At 34.9% G+C, this 21,668-nt stretch overlaps 1 long non-coding RNA gene across 1 annotated transcript in view; it reads left to right on the top strand.

Moving 5' to 3' along the window:
* LOC104868670 overlaps positions 1-21,668 on the top strand; it is a 57,845-nt gene that overhangs the window by 26,209 nt on the left and 9,968 nt on the right. Inside the window, exon 3 of the long non-coding RNA XR_782066.1 lies at positions 20,283-20,420. This is a non-coding gene — a long non-coding RNA (uncharacterized LOC104868670). The remainder of the gene's footprint in view (positions 1-20,282; positions 20,421-21,668) is intronic.

The following is a 21,668-nucleotide window of genomic DNA, read 5'->3' as shown; positions in this document are numbered from 1 at the left end:
GGTCTCTTCTTGTTCCAAATGAATTTTGGAATTGTTTTCTCAATGTCTGTGAATTATGCTGCCGGGATTTCAGTTGGAATTGCATTGAATCTACATAGCAGTTTTGGAAGTTTTGCCATTTTCACTATATTGATTCTTCTTACCCAGAAGCAAGGTATGTCTTTTCATTTTCTGATATCCTCTTTGATCTCTTTTATCATAGTGCTGTAGTTTTTAGAGGAGAAGTCTTTGATTTCTTTGGTTAGATTAATTTCTAGGTATTTCATTTTTTGGGATGCTATTCTGCAAGGAGCTGTTTCTCTAGTTCCTCTTTCAGTGAGTCCGTTTTCATGTACAGTAAGGCTATTGATTTTTTTAGGTTGGCCTTGTATCCAGCTACTCTACTGAATTTAGCTATTAAGTCTAGAAGACTTTTGGTGGAGTTCTTGGGGTCTTCCATAGAGTATCATGTCATCTCCAAATAATGATAATTTAACTTCATTGTTTCCTATCTTTATTCCTTTTATTTCTTTCTCTTGTTTAATTACTGTAGCTAATGTTTCCAGTACTATATTGAACCGGAGTGGTGATAGTGGATATCCTTGTCTTGTTCCTAATTTTAGTGTGAAGGATTTAAGTTTTTGACCTTTTAGTATGATATTCTCTGTTAATTTTTATTAGATGGCTTTGATCAGGTTGAAGTAGAGACCACGTATTCCCATTTTCTGTTGTTTTATTTTTTAATCATGAATGGTTATTGGACTTTGTGGAATGTTTTCTGAATCTATTGAGATGATCATAAGGTTTTTGTCCTTGGCTCTGTTAATATAGTGTATTATAATTAGAAATTTGTATATGTTGAACCATTCTTGCATCCCTGGGATGAATCCCACTTGGTCAGGGTATATGATCTACTTGATGAACTTCTACATTCTGTTTGACAGTATCTTATTGAGAATTTTGATGTCTGTGTTCATTAGTGAGATTGGCCTACAGTTCTTTTTTCTTTTTGTTTTCCTTTAGGTCTTTTTCTGCTTTGGGGATCAAGGTGATGCTTGCTTCTAGGAATGAATTTGGAAGTTTTTTTCCCTTTCAGTTTCATTGAAGAGTTTAAACAGTAGTAGAAATATTTCTTCTCTCAATGTCTTATAGAATTTAGTGGTGAAGCCATCAAGACCTGGACTTTTCTTTGTTGGTAAGTTTTTAATTATATTTTCAATTTAATTGATTGATATTGGGTTCTTTAGAATTCTTAGGTCTTCTTTGTGCAACTTTAGTGATTCATATGTTTCTAGAAATCTGTCCATTTCTTCTGTGTTTTCCATCTTAATGCTGTATATGATCTCAAAGTAGGTACTGATGATCCTCTGGATTTCTTCTGGGTTTGTTATAATTTCACTCTTTTGATTGGACCTAATTGCATGGATTTTGGCCTTTTCTTTCCTTTTTTGATAAAGTTGGCTAAGGGTTTATCAATTTTGTTTATTCTTTTGAATAAACTACTCCTTGCTTCACTGATTTTTTTGGTATATGTGCTGCCAAAGCGAGCACATTCACTGATTTTTTTGTATTATTCTCTTAGTCTCCATGGTATTGATTTCTGCTCTGTTCTTTATAATTTCCTGCCCTGTAGGAGCTTTCAGTTTGTCTCACTCTTCTTATTGCACAAACTTGAGGTTTAGCAACAGGTTGTTTATTTGTGCTTGCTCTATTTTCAAAATATGAGTATTCACTGACATGAGTTTCCTTCATAAGACTGCTTTCATTGTGTCCCATAAATTCCAGTATGTTGTACTGGTATTGTCATTTAATTTCTTCTTTAAATTCCTCTGTGACCCTTTTGATGTTTCAGGAGTGTGTTGTTCAATTTCTATGTGTTTATGAAGTTTTTGTAGTTACTTTTGCTATTGATCTCCAATTTCATAGCACTATGATCTGATAATATATAGGGGATAACTTCAGTTCCTTTGCACTTATTTAAACATATTTTATGAGTAAGTATGTGGTCTACTTTTGAGAATGACCCATGTGCAGCCAAAAATAATGTGTATTTTGATTTTTGTGTATTTTGATCTGTTAAGTCTATTTGTTCAAGAGTTTGTTTGAGTTCTAATATTCCATTGTTTATTTTTTGTCTAGTTGATCCATCTGTGACAGTGGGTATTGAGATTCCTTACTACTATTGAATTAATGCTTATTTGATTATTTATGTCCACCAATTTTTGTTTTATATAGTTGGGTAAACTAGTATTCGGTGCATATATATTGGTGATTGTCATCTCTTCCTCTTGGATTGTTCCCTTTACAAGGATTACTGTCTCTCTTAATTAGTTTTGGTTTGAAATTCATTCTATCTTAAAATAGATGGCTAATTCTCCTTTTTTTTGAGGGGTGCCATCATGTGGAGTATTGTTCTCCACCCTTTAGCTTTCAGTCTATGAGTGTCTTTTTGAATTGTGTTTCTTGTATACAGTATATTCTTGGATCTTGCTTCTTGACCCATCTGCCAGTCTATTTCTTTTGATTGGTGAATTGAGACTATCATAACTGATCAATATTGATATTCTTTTCATGACCTTTTATTGTTGTTGAATTCTCCTTCTTTGCATTTAATTTCTTGTCTTGCTTGATGGATTCATTCTGTTAGGCTTTGTGGGATTGTAATCATCATTGTCTTTTCCTAGGATATTTAAAAATTTTTTTGGAGAGATGGTCTAGTATTCATGAAGTTCCTCAGAATTTCTTTGAATGTCATGAAAGTATCTTGTTTCTCTTTCAATTTTGAAAGAGTTTTTCAGAATATATCAATCTGGGTTAAAGGTTGTTTTAGTGCATGATATACTTCACTCCAGGCTCTTCTTAAATTGAGGGTCTGTGTTGAGAAGTCTGCTATGATTCTGATGGCTTTTCTTTTGTATGTGCTTTGTTTGTTTCTCTAATTGCTTATAGTATTTTATTTTCTGTTGGGTTTCTGGAATCTTGACTATTATATGCATGGGTATAAATATTTTTTGATCATGGCTCTTTGGTGTCCTGGTGCCTCACTTATCTGTATTTTAAATTATTTTCCGTTTTCCCCTGCTTGCAAAGTTTTCTACCATTACTTCCCTGAACAGTTTTTTTAATGTCCTTTGCACACTCTCCTGTTCATTGACTTCTATCTGTATTATGTTATTCTTCTTTACATCATCTAGCAGCTGCTGGATTAGTTTCTCATGGTCCCTTGCTATTTTTTTTTCTCTCTCTCTCATTGAGTTTATTGGTACGTTTTAGGTATACAGTACAGTTACATTTATCATTGGGATCTTGTACCTTTACGTGACAGGTCTTAGTTCTCATTTTTTCCCTTTGTCCCTGCCCTCCATTCACCCCCTTCTCCCATCACCATTTACAATCACTTTATTTCCATTTTTTAAATTTTCTCATATATTTTTTCCCTTATTACCTTCCCACTTTCCCACTTTCCCTACACCTTTAGCCCTTAAAGTTTCAATGAAGTTTATAATCTGGATATCTGTTTGAATCTGTTTTATGGATTCCATTTGTTTCCTATGCTGGGATTTCATCATGTTTCTGAGCTCCTCTATTTTTCTTTTCTTTTCTTTTTCATTGTGTGTATTGGTACTTTTTAAGGTACAAGATCCCAGTGATGAATATAGCTCCTCTATTTTTTAAATCTGTGTCCACTCTGGAGTTATTAGTCATGTCTTTCACTATGGGCACCATTTTTGTTGTTATCTGAGAAATTATTTCTGATTTTATTTTTTCTAGATCTTCTTTGGTTGCCTATTCAGGGAGTCCAGGTGGTTAAGTTTCAGGTTTTTCCATCTTATTGACCCTTGGGGTTGCCTTTGCTATTCTGGCAGTTTGCTTTTGAGTCTTGCTTAGGTGTCTTCTCATTTCAACTGATGTAGTTTGCTGCACCTTTAATGAGGTGACTCTTTGCTCTCCCAACAGGCTCCGATTCTCAGCAATCCTTAAAGAGGTCTCCCTCTGGTGCTCACCACTGTGTCATATCCTGGGATAAGAATGCTGGTTTTCTGGATTTCTGTATCTGGGCAGGTTTCTGGCTTGTGCCTGCCTGAACTTACCAATGATATTTGGGAAGGCCTCTGGCTGGGACCTGCAGGCCTCCATAGCTGTTGTTCATGTGGGCTTCTGGCTGGGTATTCTGCAACTGCACCACTGATTTCCAGGCAAGCTTTTGGCTGGGACCTACATGCACTTACAGGTGATAGCAGACCTGTCCATGTTCTCTTAATGTGTAGTTAGAAGGTTTTAACTTCATTTAAAAATGTGTAATTTTTTATTGATATATGTTTGCACTATGTAATAATTATGTTAATCTTGTGGAAATGGCAGAAGGTTTTATTTCAACAGGATAGATCACTTTTCTTTAGTTTAAGAAGTTAAATTAATGGTGTAGTGGTTCAGCTATGCTTCTGGAAGTTTGTCTGAAAAGGAAGTGTCCTATGTGCACTCTTTCCATCCTCACTGGGCTGAAGAAGACACACAATAATGAGACTGGGCTTGCTGCATTTCTTTTCTGGAATAAGGGGACCCATGCAGGTAGCTCTGAGCTTGTGGACTTGCCTGGAAATATCTTTCCATGTTTCAGATTTATTCTTTGTTCTGCTTCAGGGCATGCCTCAGTGGTTTTCAGATATAGCCCCAGCTTTCTGTATGTGTGAAGATGAAAAGTTGAAATCCTTTTGTTGCAACATGAAGTGTGGTGTGTGCAGCCATTTTGCCCATGGGGACTGTGGAAAGAACCCATTGGCCATGAGGGACAGATGCATTGTAAGCAGCTGAGACTATTTCACACTTTCCTCTTGCTGCAAGTAAATACTGTACCTCTTTAGCCCACCATGCACATTGGCAGATCTAAAAACCTGGAGTCATGCGCTGTTTTTACTTTTGGCAGCACGTGCCTCACGTTTTAACCTGGCTGCTGCCCTCATGTACTTTTTCTACTCTGCCGGGCAGCTTGACCATTCAGAGAAGGGCAAAGCAATGCTTTTCCCCTCTAGTGCTTAAGAGAACTGTACCATAGTTTAGTGGTGGGAAGAGAATATGAAGCCATGAATCATCTTCTGATACTAATTACCATTTAGAAAGATTCTTTGAGGTCCAACTGCCTATTGCTGCATCTGTATCCCCTTTAGGTCACAGAAAAAAATGCAGTAATCAAATCAACTTGGTAGGTTTGCATCTTGATCCCACATTCTCAGGTGGATGACATAGTTATTTCTCTTTTAGAATTCATGGTTTTCCTCTCAGGGAGTCTTCCAGGGATAAGAGGCCTAAGTTTCCTTACTGCTTTAGACTGCCCAGACCTCTTAATTCATGTTCAGAAGAATAATCTCTCCAAATACTCTTTAAAACTATATTTTCACTCTATATTTTAACATTATTTATTAATAGCCATTAAAAATATAACCTGAATCATTACCATCATATTTTCTACATTTTCTTGAACCATAGGAAATAATCTTTAAAAAGTTCCATGAAAGAAGGATATGATACATCCTGTCTTTCATATGGTAAAGAAAAGGAGAGTAACAGGAAAATCAATGCCCATATTGCATATTAAATTTATTTGAATCTTCATATTCTGGAAAATTTATAATTAATTTTTTTTAATAATTAAAATGATTCAGGTATATTTTAAGAAAGATCAAAAATTATTTTTGTCTAATTGGAGTTAAGAATATATGGAAATTATCTCCATTTTAATTGCTTCTTAATTTCTGGCCTTTCTGTGGTTGAATTTGTATCAACAAAGGGAATTAGAGGAAGGCAGTTAATCAGAAATTTCAGTGTAAAAATAGCAATTGAAAAATAAGTAAGATTTCCTACAGAGTTCTAAGGTTTGGCATCTATATGGATGACACTCATTAATAGATTTTAACTCTACTTTTACAAAAGGATTGTTCTCTAATTGTCACTATGTTTAAAGTAAAGTATTTTGATTGATTAAAAGAAAAAGTTGCCAATGTTCTATGAGATATGCCAGGATTCAAGAATATCTTATTGCAGAGACTATCTTATTGCGGTTTGTTTTTTTCCTCTCCTGTAAATGAAGGGTCAAGCAATATCTTCTAATAACTCGCACAACTACATCTTTTCCTGTTAGAACATGTCACCCAGCACTTTTTGATTAGTTGTTCTCAGACAATAGCTGGGGCAGATTGACCAAAGGAGAGCAATTTTTTTAATCAGGATAACATAATGACTCCATCACAAACTTTTGATAGAGCTATGGATATCAGTGGTTTTCTTTTTTATCTAGTAAAAGCACTGTATCTTTAGTGGAATTGAAGACAGGACCTTTTTTGTGTCTCAATACGAGTTTGGAAAAGACCATAACAAAGCTTTTATAATCAAATCTTTTAGCTAGTCTATGAAAAAAAAAAACAAGTTTTCTAGTAATTTGGTTATAACTTGAGTACAGTGACTCTATAATGACTAGAAGTGAAATATGAGGTGTAGTATGGTGAAATTTGAATTACCAACCTTGATAAATCCAATGGCTTCTATCTTCTCTTGAGTCATTTTGTGGGCATCAGTTACTTCATCTATGAAAGGAAAGAGTTGTCTTAGCATATCCTATAGTTCTTTCTGTTCTTAGGTTCTTTAGATAATTTGCATTGCACCCAAGTGATGCCCTAATTCTGGCTGGTGGGTAGTAAATGTTTGATGATAATGAAAATAAATTGACTTTCTTGTGAACAGTAACACAAGTAGTATGAAAATACCACATCATCTTAATATTTCTGATTTTGGAAGTAGAACAAATATGATAAAGCCACAAAAGTAATAAACATTTTTTACTTAGATAAAACAGAAATAGTTGTCATCTAAAAACAATCTGAACTCAGCAGAAACAAAGTATCCTCTTTTTTTTTAGTTTAAGAGTGCAATTCACTTCTAGTTTATCATGTGTGCTAGAATGTGCCAATGCATTTTATTGTTTGCGATTAATGTTGTAAGGAACCATCTTCTGGTGAATTGCCATCTAGGAGGTGAAATATATTCTTTCTTCCAGGAAGGTATACATAGCAAACAAATGTCTCTGTTTAGTTTTTTAGAAAGCTGTATTTAGTTCTGTTGGTATTATCCTAGCCACGAATATGTTTCATTTAGAAATTACTGGATTGTTTATTGTATACAAGCAACTGACATTCAATCACACACATTAATGTTGTATCTTGAAATTCCTTTCACTATTTTCAAAATACTAAATGGGCTAACAATTATAATGGTATGTCTTATGATATAAAGTGTAACAAAGTATAACTAAGTTGAGAATAACAATAAAGTAATATGAAGAAATTTGAGCAAAAACTAAATTCAGTTGAATTATGTACAATAGTTTATTCTTTTAGTTGGAGAAACAGTTTCTTATTTATGGTAGAAGGTAACTATTCTAAGACTTGTAAGGACAATTTTTGTTGCAAAGTGAGAACATTTGAAATCCTATTTGAATAATACAGCACTTTTGGCTTAGTAAAAATAGATAAGTCTTTAGCATTCTTCTTTTGAGAGAATTTTTTGAGATTGATGCTCCCTATAAGAGAGTTAAGATGTACATTGGTAGCTTATCATAGCAGGAAAATTCTTATTTTCTTAGTCCTGGACAAAGAAAGACCTGCCACTGAGACAATCACTATAATTTTTGTACTTAATGAGCTCTGAGTCACACTGATGGATGTTAAGGGCTAAATTATGAAGGTTCTGGTGAAATCTTACTAAAATTAAAGTTTTAAAATGTTAAAATGTGTTGGGTATGGTAGTCCATGCCTAAAACCCCAAGCATATGGGATGATGGGGAAGGAGGATTTCAAATTTTATGCTGGCTTGGACAAATTGGTGAGGTTTTCCTGAAACAAAAAAGAGATCTGAGGATCAAAAAAAAAAAAAATGATTGAGAATGTAACTCAGTGCTCACTGAGTTCAATCCCCAGTGCCACACACACATAAATCTGAAATTTAAATGACATCGTTTTAGTTTTATCCAAATTCATTCAGAATTTATGTAGACTTGTTTCATGAAAATTTGGTAATTTTTGGGGAAAAATTTATCTTTCAGAGTTGTACATGGCTTATCTGAACTCTGGAAGTTATACGCTCAATATTCTTGAAAGTAATGAAATGAGAATACTTTAGGAAGTCATATTAAAATGCTTTGTGAAGAAATTGAGAAATTGACTGATTCTAGCTTCAATACAAGAAAATATAGTATCTTACAGGGATGGAATCAAGATGGGTTGATTTAGTAGCTCCATCTCGTCATCAGGATTCAAGTTCTTTCAGCCTCTCTACTTGGCAACATCTGCTCTACACAAAGCCTGGTTTCCTTTATGAATGTGAACTGATTGCTGACTGCTATAGGTTTGTTTTTTCTTGTCTAGCGAATGTGTGTGTTTGTGTGTGTGATTAATTTTTTTGGTGGGAGGAGAGAGAGACGGAGAGAGAAAGCATAATGGAGCGACTTCAAAGTTATCTTGAAAAAAATTAAAATAGTACTCTGCTGCTTCACTTTAAGAATTTTGTTATGGACACTTAACACATAGACCCTACAATCTTAAATATGCAAATGCAAAATGGATATTTTAAATGTGAAGTAATTTCATACATTTGATAGCTTTTGTTGCATTTAGTAATTGATATTTATTTTCATAAGTTTTAGTTTTGTTGTGGTAGCTCAGAATAAGGACTATTTGTGAGCCTCCTTTGCAGCTAGGTGCAGCCTTATGATAAAGGTCTGTTAATGGGGATGAATAGAACTGACATGTGCAACTTCCAGCTAATGCTTTCAATGGAAAAGCACAAAGCTTTATGGGTGTCAGAATCAACAATAATAGAATCTAGTTATCCAGTGATTTTGAAACAGAAGTCAGACTACATAATTGGTATACTTTGTACAAGTCATTTTAGTTTATGCTGAATGTGCATCTAATATATTAGTGAATATCATTTCGGTTTATGCTGAATTTACATCCTTATATAATAGATAGCTAATACCAATAAAATATCTAGAAATAAGGTATGATTTCTTGAGATGAGAGATTGGATAATGGGCTTGATTATGTTAAAATATGTATTACTTGCTATTGACTATTTTTTTGGGGGGGCGTAACACCATATAAAGCATTCAACATTTTTATTTTATATTGTAGGTTTTTCACAAACAACAGATTTAACTATTTGAATAACCCATTTAAGCAGTTAGCATTCAATCACTTTACCTAAAATAATCAAATCTTTCATGCATATATATAACATATATTAAAATATATAATATATATAAATATAATATATATATGTTATACACTTCCACTGTTTACTGTCTGAAAGCATTTTAACAAGCTATTTTGCTGGCAGAATTAATTAGATCTCAAAACTGGTATAATAAAAACAAAAAGCTATAAGGATATATTAAAATAGAATACTAAAATAATAGAGCCCAAGGTTTCTAAAGTTGTATTTGACTAGTCAAATTTTCCTTAATAACTAGATGCATCAGAATACATTGTTCATTATGATATTAAAGGAATATAATGAAATGAAAATTGAGGCAATAGAGAATTCAGTATGCACCATTATTTTAAATTTAAAATCTTCCTTATAATGAATATAGCTAAAAACATAAAAGACAAATGATAGAGAAATTAAAAGCAATTATCAAAGGAATTCTCAGCAGAAATTTCTGATTTAAATTAAAGCCTATGATTAAAAATCTCCTGCCTCTTTGTCCTTCTCCGCTCTTCCCAAAATTCACTGCTGCCTTAGCACCTTGTAACTTAATTTCTTTTTCTCAAAGACAGCCAAGGTATGTTTGATTGGTTACAGAAATGAACATATTAACTTCACATTTTTCTGGTTCCTGTTTCTGTAAGCGGCAATGCTAACTTTGTTTTCTGTTTGTTTTTTTTTAAGAACAAAGATGAAACTACTATTGGAAAGGGGCCATGCAAAGTGGAATTATATTTCACACCTCTAACACTGTTAGTTTTGTAAGTGAAGAAGTGGTCATTTCAGATTTTCCTATGGTGGACACTTGAAATGTAGTACAGTGTATTTAGTGGTCATGGCTGGATTATAACTATTTATGCACTAAAAAGATTACAGTCCATCATCCATAGATGCGATGCATTTTCATTGCACCAAAAACAATTTCTGACTATCAGCTCAGGCAATAGTCTACTTGTTGGAGACATAACAGGAAACAAAATGACTCTTTCTTATTATGTTTACATTTTAAGTGACTAAAGTCAACATATCATAAAACACAAGTGAAGCAATTCCATTGTGTTTTACTTTTTGATGAATCCTCTTCTGCTCCTTTGGGAAATACGAAGTTCTTTTTGAAAAAAATTTGTGTCCTCCTTTTGTTGCTCTCTTGTGCATATACTTAAATTTCATATTGTCCTTTCCATACTGTCCTAGTTACTCATTTTATTTCGGAGACAAAATACCTGATGCCCAAAGCTAAAAGAGGAAGGGATTATATAGGTCACACTTTGTAGAGGTTTCCATTCAGTCTCCTGGCTGTGAGGCAAGGTAACATCGAAGAGGGACCATACAGAAGAGGTACAGTTCATAATGGGGAGAAGACAAGAAAGCAGCAATGCAGTGAAGTAGCCAGGAAGCAAACAGCAAGTGACCAGCAGCATACAATAACCTTCTTTCTATCCCTTATCTCATTCAGACTAATCTCCCTTAGGGCAGGTAACACTCACAGTCAGGGTGGGGCAGCCTTAACTCTAGCATCTCGCTATGAATCAGTCACAGCTTCTTGTCCTTCATGGTTCTCATTTTTCCCCATACCTTGTCCTCCCCTCACCCCTTCCTCCCTTCCCTATTTACAAAAACTTCTATTTCCATTTTTTCATTTTCTCATATTTTTTCTTTTCCCTTATTTCCTTTCCCCTTCCCTTCCCACGTCCCCTACACCTTTGGCCCTTTTCTTCCTATTTCATATTGTCAATTTACCATTAGGATCTTATTTACACTTTTAGTTTTTCACACCAGAGAAACTATTTGGTATTTACACATGTGTGACTTACTTATTTCACTTAAGAGTATGATCTCAAGTTAATATTCACAAATCTCTTGTGTCATTCCTTATCAAGAAATAATGTTATTCTCCATCTGTTTTGAAATAAACTTTTGCCAAAAGTAAGTTCATCTGGGGTAGAAGTTTATTGCTCTTTGGACTTAAATACTTCATTACAAGTCACTGTTGCCTTAAAAGTTTGTGTTGTGAGGGGGCTGGGGATTTAGCTCAATGGTTCTGCCGTCTGCCTCGCAAGTATGAGTTCGATCCCTGGCAAAAAGGAAAAAAAAAGTTTGTGTTGTGAAATTTGTGATATAATTACAATAGGTTTACCTTTATATGTGATTTTTTGCTTTTAAGTTTTTTTTGACCTGTGGCATTTTAATTATGATATATATCTCACTTAGGACTGATTTCACTATGTCCCACTGGTTCTGGTATAATGTATTGGCATGATCATCAGATTCTAGGAATTAATTTCTGTGTAATTTCTTTTGTGACTCATTGAGTGTACAGAACAGTGTTATTTAGTATTGAAGTGTCTGTAAAATTTCTATGGATTATTGTGCAATTGATTTCTTGTTTCAGTGTGCTATGATGTGGTAATATACATATAATTATTTCAATTCTTTTTTTATTTAACTAAGCAAACTTTGTGAACTAATACGTGGTCTACTTTTGAGAAAGTTCCATGTGCAGTTGGGAAGAAAGTGTATTCTGTTGTAGTTGCATAAAACACTCAGTAGAGATCTATTAAATTCATGTGTTCAAATGTGGTATTCAGCTCTGATATTTCCTGTTGACTTTTTGTTTTGTTGATCTTCTATTCATGAAAGTTTGGTTTGGAGGTCCCCCATTATGACTATGTGTTTATTTGATCTTTTTTATTCAGTAGTGTTTGTTTTGTACAGTTGTTTGCATTAGTATTTGATGCATTTACAATTAAAATTATCTTTCTTTGCTGATATATTCCATTAACTAATATATAGTGATGTACTTTGCTTCTCCCCATCAGTTTTAGCTTGAAAATAATTGAGAATAATTTTTTTTTATTTCTGCTCACTTTTGGGTCCTGGTGCATGGAATAATGTTTTCCATCTTTGATTTTTAGTCCATGAATTTATTTTTTAGTGTTTCTTGTATGCACCGAATAATTTGGTTTTATTTTTTAATTCATTATGTCAATCTATCTTTTAATCAGGGAATTCAGGCCATTTATATTGAGATTTACCACTTCTCGGCCTTTTGGCTAAGATCAAATGTATATTGAGATTTATTCTTGAAAGATATTGACTCATTCTAGACATTGCATGATATTTCTATTGTTGACTCTATTGTTTACCCTTTAAAAAAACTAGTCTCAAGGTACAAGTTCCCAATAATGAATGTAACTGTACTGTACTGTATCCTAAAATGTACCAATAAACTCAATTAAAAAAACTATTCTCATATTTGATGTATCCATTTTATCAGAATATTTGGCTTTGTTGACTTGGTTTACTCTGGTAAGGATATTTACAATTATTTTTTGAAGTCTTAGTTTGGTGTTCATGAATTTTTTAAGACGTTCTTTGTCATTGAATGTCCTTATTTTGCTAATGATTTAAAGTACAGTTTTGTAGGATCTATTAGTTTGGATTGAAATTTGATTATTTTAGAACTTCAAATACTTCACCCCCATGATTTTTTTTAACCTTTAAATTGTTTTGAATTGTCTGCCATGATCCTAATGTGTTTACCTTTGTAAGTTATTTTTTACTTTTGTCTGATAGCTTTTAAGGTTCTGTCTTGTGTTGTATAACTGGGATTTACCAGATGTCATGCAAGTTCCTCTTTTTTCACAATTGTTTGTTGTTCTATAAGCCTCCCTTAACTGCATATTGAGCTATTTTCTTATACTTCAAGTATTTTCTGTAAACAGATTTTTTGTTCCATTGGTATTCCTTTTAATGTTTCTCTAACTCGGATAAGACTTCACTAGGTCTTCTTAGCATCATCTAGTATCTGTGGGATGAATTTTTCTTGCTCTCATCAATTTTGTGGGTTCTCTGAATATATCATCTTTTCTTTCCATTTTCTTCTCAAGCCTGAGTGTCTCTGCTCAGAGAGGTGACTTCTGATGTTTATGAGTTCAATAGAATCATCTCTGGGATTTTTGTTTGACACCTTTTTATCGAGTCTATTTTATTGGTAAAATTGTTATTCAAGTTTGTTTTGGTCAGCTCTCCTAATTTTTTATTTATTTTCTCTATAAACACATTGGTGAATTTGTTTCTTAGTTTCACTATTTTGAATTTTCTAATCTTTGCTTCCTCTTTAATGCTGCTCATACACTTGGTGTTTAATTTTCTCTCCATAGATGCCCTTTGGATCCACTTTAGGAATATTGGGAGTCTTCATGGAAATTTTGTAAACTTTTTTTCTATGTTCCATTTTTATGTGTGGGTTTAGTGTTGAGGTTAAACAGAGTGAAGAGAATTTATTATTGCCAGGAAGATCTCTTTAATAAGGTTCTATTTTATGGTAATGTGAGCTTAGCTTTACTTTTTAAAAAATACTGTCTTCTACTTTACTCTATTCCGTTTAATTGAGATAGATTCAGTCACTGTGTTATATGGAGAGAATTCCACAGATCCATCAATCATAAGTATTAAAACATTTTTGCACTTTGTGTTTTGGTCAGTGCCCCTTACAGACTGTATTATACATTTATTTGTTGTTAGTTTTGGATGTGGACAAAGAAAGGAAGGAAAGATGAAGTAGCGAAGTAAAAGGGTAAGTCAGTAGGAAGAGAAGAAGATAAAGAAGAAGTAGTCAAAATATAGATAGATCAAATTATATTGAAAGTATTTGTATAGTTGAAATAAGTGGTTAATGTTGAGGGAGTTTAATGGAATATTTTGTAGAGGGGGACGGAATAAAGTAGCAATTTGGTGTAGTTAGAATTTGAGATAACCACGAGGTAATTAGAATCTGTTAATATATTTAGGGTTAGTTTGGTCTGCACCTTTGAAGCATGCTTCAGTTAATGGTTGTCCCAACACTACAATGAATGGTGCCATTCAATTTAAAGCTCATATATATATATATATATATATATGAATGAATGGGAGAAAACAATCGATGGATGGCAGGGGGATATATAAAATGAGGATAGAGCTAGAATAAGGAGGAAGGAAAGTTAAAGAGAGAGAAGAAAGACCAAGGGAGAAGAATAAAGGAAAAATAAACTTTAAAAATAAAAATTAAAAAGTAAAAGCAATATTTATACAGAAGCAAAAGTCAAAGAAAAATAAAAATAAAAACAGATTCCAGAACAGATACACAAATAAGAAAACAAAAAACACCCCTAAAGTAGCCACTACCATATGGCCAGTGTGTTCACACAATCCACTTTTCTTCATAATCCTTGTCTGCTTGTATAAAGCCAGCCCAAGCCAATTGCCCCTCTGCCTCAGGCTGCTTGACCAACTACCTGGGAGGGCAGGAGATCCTCTGTCTCTCTGGGTCCACTTCCTGGCCATATGTCATCCTTTGATTGTGGTTAAGTGCAAACCTTTGTCTCTGTTCCAGGACCTCAATTAATTTGGGAAGAGAAGGATGTCAAATAGTTTGCCTGGAAAGTGGCTTTCCACAAATTCCTAGCAATGACTTCCCACTCCCACTTCCCTTTTGCTTGGCAAATCCTATGTTTGTTTCCATGTTTTCCCTCTGGGGGCTTTCTACTGAGCATATCACCAGAAGTTCTCTACTAAACTGATCCCCTTGGTTTTTTTGCACCTAGATCCCCAACTGTCCCTGAATCAAGAGCTCCACTCTCTCTCCTGCAGGATTAGGTATGGCCCCCCATGGTCGGCAGAGTCTTTTTTGCCTATGTGAGAAGGTGGGTTGTAGATAGGATTTCCTACTGCCTTAGGTATTTCAGGTGTTTGGGGGAACAACAGGAAAACACCCACTCGACAAATTTCATGGAGTCTCTTCCTTCCCCCATGTTTTAAGGGGTACAATGCATGGGTCCCTGACCCTAGACTTGGCACTGCTCACAGTTCATATTGTTAAGCCTAGGGCAGGGGTCTTCTTTGGCTGATTTCCACATCGTGCATGTTGGGTAGATTGCCACTGGGATGCAGTGATCCTCAGTGGAAGGATAATGGGGGGGCTAAGTGAGCGTTTTCGTAGCTATTTTTCCTTTTCTCTGGTTATTGCTTGTGTCATCCTGGTTGGCCCCCAAACCATTTACTCCCGTTCTTGGTTTCTCCTTCCATCCGGGGGGTGGGGGGAGATGTGTAGGAAGCCTGCCCCTGGCCTCTGCAGCGCCAACTCTTTCGCTCTGGCCACTGAAACTGCTTCCAATATGGCCTGCTCCCAGGGTAAAAAATGGGCGTGGTGGGGAGCTGTGGCACAGTAGTAGCAGCAACACTTCCCTTTTTTCAACAACCCAGGTGTTTGGTTTAATCTAGAGGTGGTGAACCTATGGCCTGCGTGCAGTGGGCATTCACAGATCTCCCGGTCAGCATGTGAGCCAAATCACTCCAGCCAAGGTTTGACAAATTATCAGCATTCTTACAACAGCAAAGATCACATTGATTGTGCAAACGCATGTCAAGATGCAAATTTTTCTCTTTCAGTAAAAACTTGTATCATTGAAAGATCTGTTAGTGTGTTTACCTTTTATGAAAAGAGACGCTAATGTATGAGCTGTTGTTTTTTTCCTAAACTAAAATCTCAGAATTCAGATTTAATCACCATGTTAGCACTTCATGATAAATAAGTGGGTTTGGGGTTGCAGTTTGAGCACTTGGCCTCTAAAAGGCTCACCATCATGGTCCAGGGGGAAAATGGACTCCTAAGCCAAGTCTGTCTCACTGTGGGTCTATTGGATGTGATTATTTCCCTGTTTTCTGAGGGTAGAAATAAGAGCATCATGTTGACTATGATAAATTTTATCATTTTAGTTCTAATTTCAACTTTTATGCCAAATGTGCAAATTCCTAAAACAGATAAAACTGACTTCTGATATATGATCTGTGAAAATTATCAACTACATTTTCTTTAATCCTGATCAGAAAGAACTAGGTTGGGCATGGTGGTGCATGTCAGTAAACCCAGCTACCAGAGGACTACTGCAGGATGATGTCAATTTGAGACCAGGTCGGGCAGCTTAGCAAGACTTTATCTCAAATTAAAATGTAAAGGGCTGGGGGTATTACTTGTTGCTCTGTGGGTTCAATCCCCAGTATTGCAAAAAGAAAGAAAGGACAGAAGGGGGAGAGAGAGGTAGAGAGAGAGAGAGAGAGAGAGAGAGAGAGAGAGAGAGAGAGAGAGAGAGAGGAAAAAGAGGAGGAAAATTAGGAGAAATAAAGAATAAAGAGAAGAGAAGGATGAAGAGGAGAATGGAAGAAAAGGAGAAAAAGAAGTGGAGATGAGGTTTTTATATTCATTTAGGATAGACACCACCATATACTTTCAGTTTTGTCTCAGAATTATGTTAACTTCCTAGCTTGCTGCCACTGTAGGGAGAGATCGTCCACATAGCCTAGAATTTCACTGTGCTATAGAATATTGTTGACATGGTATCAATTCAGCCCAGTAATCAGGAAGTAGCAAGACCTCTAGATAGTCTGGTAAGATATACATGCACTACAAAGGGAATATAAACTCAACCAATATCAGGGCTCTGACACATTAGTAAAATTTTATGAGTCAAGTTGTTTAGAACATGCTAGAATACCTTGTTTTAGATTTAAAAAAAAGATTGCAAACCTGTGCTTCCTGTCATTCAAAGAACACTCAGTTGCTGTTTTATAATTTAATAAAAGCACTTAGTGGATGATAGTCACATTTTCTACCACTAAGCCACACCCTTAGCCCTGAAAATTATACTTTGACGTATGGGACTATTGCATTCACACTTACTATTTTCTTAAAAATATATTTTAATTTTTAATCAATTGATCAATCAATTAATTACTTATTTTTTGGTGTCATAAATTGAACTCAGGACCTTGTGCTTGCAAGGCAGGTGGTGGAACTAAATCCCCAGTTCCCTACTCTTACTATTTTTAGGTAATGGGCTGTCAGTGAGACCTAGAACAGGAGAGAGCTCTGAAAAATATTTCAGATGGAAGTACAAATTGCTCTGAATTTGGGCAGTACAACCAGTAGTATATACTCATAGCGTTAGAAATAGCAGCGGTAATGAGAGCGCTGTGAGAAGTTCTGATGAGCCCAGATAAGAGTCACAGCAAAGGCATTTATAATTTTAGAGCAAGAGTAAATTTTCTATAGCAGAGAGCAATTCCAGTTTAAGAAGCATTTCCAGAAATACATTGCACCTTAGCATGCATTGGTTACTAACAGAGCAACATTGTACTTTACAGCAGCCAACCAAGAACGTATTATGAACCAACCAATTCATAATGTTGGGAAGACACCTACAGTCTATTATGCCAAAGAAATTCACCTATTCAAAGAAATTTGGACTAGCCTGAGCAAATCCAAAAGGCACAAATAATTTGAATTGGTGAATGGACTACTGTCACAGATAACAAATTTTTTCAACCAGGGCTTTGCTTAGTTCGCGCCTCTGGCCTTGTATCCCTTTGATGAACTGACAAATGATGAAATATGTAAGGACTATTTCATAGATCAATCAAGTTCAATGTGTTGATGCAGACCAAAAATATCCTCTTACTATGTAACCATCAAATTCAGGAGTGATTTTTGAAAGAAAAGAGTGAAGGGATATTTCCCCCCTGGCCAGAGCCTTGTAATATAAAATTAATTATAATTTTGGTATAATAACCTGAGATAAAGATATACAAAAACCACTGGAGTATGCCAAATAGCTTAGTTCTTTGGTTAAGTGCTTAAGATCAAGGTTACAATAAAAGTAGATTGGAGAAAAAGCATGTGGGTGGACCTACGGGAATGGACAAGAATGCATCAAACGACATTTCAAAACAGTAACCTCTACCTAATAAGCAGGATTACAGGATTCATCCAGTATAGGTCAGCTTCCTTCTAATCTCTGCCTGCTGAGCAAGCAGTAGATAACAAAATAAAATGTATGTTCAGCTAAAACAGCACTAGACTCAACTTACAATCATTTGAGTGAGTGAATGGCTTCCTAGGACAAGTTTTAAACCTATTAAAATATAAGTGCATCAAGGAATAATTTCAGCATTTTAATAAGAAATGCTAAAATCTGGTTGAAAGGATGTTAGCAATGGTAAAATGCAAGCGACTTTTGCCCTAGACCATAATTTAGTCATTTTTTTCTTTAAAGTCTTTTTTTGATCTAGGTAGTTATTAAAAAGTTATTCTTTTAAGGGAGGACATGATGTTAAATGGAGTAAGTCTGAAACAGAAAGACAAATACCACATGTTCTCATTACACGTGGAAGCTGAAAGTTGATCTCATAGAAGTAGAGTCCAATACAAGTCCCTAGACTCTGAGAATTGTATGGGGGAGACGATATGAAGTATGATTTAAAAGGAGAAATAACTACTGGTATAGCAAAGCACAGAAGATTAATGATGGGTGATAAAAATTAGATATTTTAAAGTAACTAGTAGAGAGAATGTTGAATACTTCCAACATAAATAAGAGAATGTAGGTGTTAACTGTCACATATCATATATTAGAAGCCAATGTGATATCTTCTAGTAGAGATATCAGATCTGGCATAAGAGTTAACATTGGAACTAAAATCATAAAATTCATCATAGTCAAACCATTTTGCTATGGCCCAACTGTTTATTGGAGGAACATACTGGAAAATTAAATGAAGATGGAATGGGAAACATGTTTTTTAAGTGATTAAGTATTTGAAAAGGTACTGGTATCTGCGTTTCAACCCAGGATGTTGTGTGGTTGTGCTTTGCTACCTTGATAAGATGTAAAAGCCAGTCTGAGGGGCTTCCACTTAGCTTTGTTCACCATAACGACTCTTTACTCAAGCCAAAGAGCCAATGTCATTCTGCTAGCTGACAATATCCTCTTAATTCTACCCTCAGAAAACAGGGAAATGACCACATCCAATAGACCCACAGTGAGACGGACTTGGCGTAGGAGTCTATTTTCCCCCTAGAACATGATGGCAAGTCTTTTAGACGCCAAGTGCTCAAACTGCAACCCAAAACCCACTTATTTATCATGAAGGCTAACATGGCAATTAAACTTGAACTCTGAGGCTTTAGTTCAGGAACAAAAAAGCAACAGCTCCTACATTAGCATCTTTCTTAAAAGGCCAACACAATAACAGAGATTTCAATGATACACATTTGAAAGGTAAAACTTTGCCTTTGGCATGCTGTTAGCTGCTCAGCTCCTGGGGTGATGCTGGGGCGACTTGGCTCAGATGCTAAATGAGTGGGCTATGTGTGCCCACTGTGACACCTGTGCCATAGGCTTGCCACCACTGGCCTAGACTTGGGACGATGACATTTTGTTTGATTAGTATCAGTTCTTGCTCAAATATCTATGCCAGCCCTCGGAAACCTGTTTTTTATCTTTCCTTTGTCTCCCAAGAACCCCTAGAAAATATAATATAAAGTTATTTTGGTTAAAACCCATAGGCACCTTTATGGAATGATGGGTGGACTTCCTACTGATTTTTTTCTTTTTTTTTTTTTTTTTTGGCTGTGGTAAGGTATGGTATTTTCCTTCAGTTGGAGGCTATAGCTATGAGATTATAATTAAGTCTGGAAACATTATTTTCATTATGGTGACTGAAATTAGCTTTCTACTCACTCACAGTTTTGTTATATGTGTGACACATTACCCTTATTATATAGCAATCCCTTTTGTCCCTACACACTGTACTGATTGGGTACAGTAATGCCAAAGGTGATGTCAAAGCCTCACCTATTGGCCTGCCTTGCAAGCGCAAGGACCTGAGTTCAATCCCCGGTACCAAAAAACAAACAAACAAACAAACAAAATTTCATCCTCACTGAGCAAAATTTGAATATAAAAATCTAAAAGAAGAAAATAACCTTCTCCTCTTCTTCAATTCTTCTCCCATTCCACGTAACCACTGCAATCAGTTTTATTTGTAAAAAAAGTAGCTTTTTTGCACTGGAGATAAATGAGCTCTGTATTAATTTTTATTGTTTTTACTTTCGCTGGCACATGTTTGAAGTACATAATGATTACATTATTATTGAGGACTTGGTACATGTACATAACAAATCTTAATTCTTTTGCATCCCTTTCCCCTTCCTTTTTCTCTCCCAGAGTTCAATTAAAGATCCCAAATTGCATTTCGTCTTCAGAAAAAAAAAAAAAAAAAAAGCCTCACCTATGAGTGCATAAGGCTTTGGGGGAGCATCTAGAAACAATCCAAAACAACCCACATGTGAAAGAAGAGATGAGGTATTTATTTTTCTGTGTCTGACTTATTTTACTTAATAACATGTCTTCCAGCTCCATCCTTTTTGTGATGGAAGAGCGTTCCTTTTATGGTTGAATAATATTTTATTGTGTGTTTATAGCATTTTTCTCTATTTATCTTTTGATAAACATCAATGTTGATTGCATATCTTCGCACTTGGGAATGGTGTAGGAATAACAATGGTCATGCAAGTGTCTATTTGATATGTTGATATAATTTCATTTGGATATATACTCAGAAATAGCATAACTGGATCCTATAATAGATATAGCTTTAGTTTTTTAGGAAGGTCCATACTGAGGTCTCCAAAGTGACTGTACCATCTATATTGCCATTGATCTACAAGGAAAGGTAGCTTTTTCTTTACATACTTGGCAGTATTATTTTTTTCTACTTGATAATACACATTCTTGAATTTCCTTGATAGCTAATGAAAATGAGCATTTTCATATATCTTTTGATCATTTTAATTTCTTTGGTGAGGCACCTATTTATATCAATATTATTTCTACAATTCAGTACATCTGAAGGTTATTTTGGAATTCAGTCCTGCTTTAGAAGAGTCAGTTTACCAAATAAAAAAATATGAAGCAGTGAAAAAAAGGAAAATAATACAACTCACAATGTTACTGAAATTCCCAAATTTTATGAGTTGTTAATGGTGGAAAATTAAGCAATTCGGTCCCATGATTATCTTTGCCCCCACAGACAATTGAATATCTTAGGCAGAAGCCAAGCATGTGTTGATTGGTACAGAGATGACTTCCAGGAAGTGCTGAAGGTCCTATTTATTTTGAGGAATTAATGGGTCACCTGTTATTTTTAGTTTATCTGTGTTGTGTTCTTGTCCTTTTCTTTCTCATTCTTTGGCTGTGTGATAATTGCACATATTCATTCTTAGTGGCAGAAAAGTCAAGTTTCAGTCTTGCTGTCATATACAGCACTGACAATGCCAACCATCTCCAAGCCCCTTACAGTCTTGAGAATAGTACCTGGCATACTGTAGGCTTTTAATGAGCATTTATTGCATTTGAAGCATTGTTTGAGGAAGGAGTTATAGTGAAACTTCATCATACTGAACCCCTATACTTTGAAAGAATTAGACTAGAAAAATGTATTTTGGATGACAAAGTTTTTAAAAACTAATGACCATATTTAGGTTATATAAAATGTTAGAGAATATACATTTATTACTAGTAAAGAAGTACAAATATGCTCGTCTTACTTTA

The sequence above is a fragment of the Fukomys damarensis genome, unplaced genomic scaffold, assembly GCF_012274545.1.
Source record: "Fukomys damarensis isolate Sample0158 unplaced genomic scaffold, DMR_v1.0_HiC HiC_scaffold_17, whole genome shotgun sequence".
NCBI classification, from domain to species: Eukaryota; Metazoa; Chordata; class Mammalia; order Rodentia; family Bathyergidae; genus Fukomys; species Fukomys damarensis.
The sequence above is the reverse complement of the archived record's forward strand: the minus strand, read 5'-3'. Positions and strand labels throughout refer to the sequence as shown.